Raw genomic sequence first — 3,007 nt, forward strand, 5'->3', positions numbered from 1 at the left:
GACCCCAAACCACCGGAATAAAGCCTCAGGGACATACCTGCAAGGAGTCTCCGATGCATCGCAGAGGATGGAGCATTGTCCAAGGATAAAATTCATCTTGGGTATCTACCCAGGAGGAGTCTGGGGTTGCTACCCAGGATGAGAGGACCGCAAACCACCAGAATAAAGACTCAGGGACATACCTGCAAGGAGTCTCCGATGCATCCCAGAGGATGGACCACTGTCAAGAGAGAAAAATCATCTCAGGTATCTTCCCTGGAGGAGTCTGGGGTTGCTACCCGGGATCACAGGGCCCTAAAGCATTGCAGAAATCTCTGCGGGAGACGCCTGGGAGGAGTTCTGGGTAGATCCCGCAGGATGGACCACTGTCAAGAGAGAAAAAGCATCTTGCGTATCTTCCCTGGAGGAGTCTGGGGCTTCTACCCGGGATCACAGGGTCCTAAATCACCAAAAAAAAAGACTCAGGGACACAACTGCAAGGAGGATCATGTGAATCCCAGAGGATGGAGCATTGTCCAAGGATACAAATCATCTTGGGTATCTTCCCTGGAGGAGTCTGGGATTGCTACCGGGATGACAGGACCCCAAATCACCGGATAAAAGACTCGGGGACATACCTGCGAGGAGTCTCGGGTGAATCCCAGAGGATGGAGCATTGTCCAGGGAGAAAAATCATCTTGGGTATCTTCCCTGGAGGAGTCTGGGGTTGCTACCCGGGATCAGAGGACCGCAAACCACCAGAATAAAGACTCAGGGACATACCTGCAAGGACTCTCCGATGCATCCCAGAGGATGGACCACTGTCAAGAGAGAAAAAGCATCTTGGGTATCTTCCCTGGAGGAGTCTGGGGTTGCTACCTGGGATCACAGGGCCCTAAACCCCAGGAAGAAAAAATTCAGAAACACAGCTGGGAGGAGTCTCGGGTGCATCCTGCAGGATGGACAATAGTCAAGGAGAAAAATCATCTCAGGTATCTTCCCTGGAGGAGTCTGGAGTTGCTACCCGGGATGACAGGACCCCAAACCACAGGAATAATATCTGCGGAAGACGCCTGGGAGGAATCTCGGATGCATCCCAGAGGATGGAGCATTGCCCAAGGAGAAAAATCATCTCGGGTATCTTCCCTGGAGGAGTCTGGGGTTGCTACCTCGGATCACAGGGCCCTAAAGCATTGCTGAAAACTCTGCGGGAGACGCCTGGGAGGAGTTCTGGGTAGATCCCGCAGGATGGACATCTGTCAAGAGAGAAAAATCATCTTGGGTATCTTCCCTGGAGGAGTCTGGGGTTGCTACCCGGGATTACAGGGCCCCAAACGACCAGAATAAAGACTCAGGGACATACCTGCAAGGAGTCTCCGATGCATCCCAGAGGATGGACCACTGTCAAGAGAGAAAAATCATCTTGGGTATCTTCCCTGGAGGAGTCTGGGGTTGCTACCCGGGAACACAGGGCCCTAAAGCATTGGAGAAAACTCTGCGAGAGACGCCTGGGAGGAGTTCTGGGTAGATCCCGCAGGATGGACCACTGTCAAGAGAGAAAAATCATCTTGGGTATCTTCCCTGGAGGAGTCTGGGGTTGCTACCCGGGATCACAGGGCCCCAGACCACCGGAATAAAGACTCAGGGACATAACTGCAAGGAGTCTCGGATGCATCCCAGAGGATGGACAATAGTCCAAGGAGAAAAATCATCTTGGGTATCTTCCCTGGAGGAGTCTGGGGTTGCTACCCGGGATGACAGGACCCCAAACCACCGGATAAAAGACTCGGGGATATACCTGCAAGGCGTCTCGGGTGACTACCAGAGGATGGAGCATTGTCCAAGGATAAAAATCATCTTGGGTATCTTCCCTGGAGGAGTCTGGGGTTGCTACCCGGGATCAGAGGACCGCAAACCACCAGAATAAAGACTCAGGGACATACCTACAAGGAGTCTCCGATGCATCGCAGAGGATGGACAACAGTCCAAGGAGAAAAATCATCTTGGGTATCTTCCCTGGAGGAGTCTGGGGTTGCTACCCGGGATGACAGGACCCCAAACCACAGGAAACATGTCTGCGGGAGACGGCTGGGAAGAATCTAAGGTGCATCTCAGACGATGGAGCATTGTCCAAGGAGAAAAATCATCTTGGGTATCTTCCCTGGAGGAGTCTGGGGTTGCTACCCGGGATTACAGGGCCCCAAACGACCAGAATAAAGACTCAGGGACATACCTGCAAGGAGTCTCCGATGCATCCCAGAGGATGGACCACTGTCAAGAGAGAAAAATCATCTTGGGTATCTTCCCTGGAGGAGTCTGGGGTTGCTACCCGGGATCACAGGGCCCTAAAGCATTGCAGAAAACTCTGCGGGAGACGCCTGGGAGGAGTTCTGGGTAGATCCCGCAGGATGGACCACTGTCAAGAGAGAAAAAGCATCTTGGTTATCTTCCCTGGAGGAGTCTGGGGTTGCTACCCGGGATGACAGGACCCCAAACCACCGGATAAAAGACTCGGGGATATACCTGCAAGGCGTCTCGGGTGAATACCAGAGGATGGAGCATTGTGCAAGGATAAAAATCATCTTGGCTATCTTGCCTGGAGGAGTCTGGGGTTGCTACCCGGGATCAGAGGACCGCAAAACACCAGAATAAAGGCTCAGGGACATACCTGCAAGGACTCTCCGATGCATCCCAGAGGATGGACCACTGTCAAGAGAGAAAAGCATCTTGGGTATCTTCCCTGGAGGAGTCTGGGGTTGCAAACCGGGATCACAGGGCCCCAGACCATCGGAATAAAGACTCAGGGACATAACTGCAAGGAGTCTCGGATGCATCCCAGAGGATGGACAATAGTCCAAGGAGAAAAATCATCTTGGGTATCTTCCCTGGAGGAGTCTGGGGTTGCTACCCGGCATTACAGGGCCCCAAACCACAGGAACCATCTCTGCGGGAGACGGCTGGGAAGAATCTAAGGTTCATCCCAGAGGATGGAGCATTGCCCAAGGAGAAAAATCATCTTGGCTATCTT

Source organism: Vanellus vanellus (assembly GCF_965231255.1).
Source record: "Vanellus vanellus genome assembly, contig: HAP1_SCAFFOLD_33, whole genome shotgun sequence".
NCBI classification, from domain to species: Eukaryota; Metazoa; Chordata; class Aves; order Charadriiformes; family Charadriidae; genus Vanellus; species Vanellus vanellus.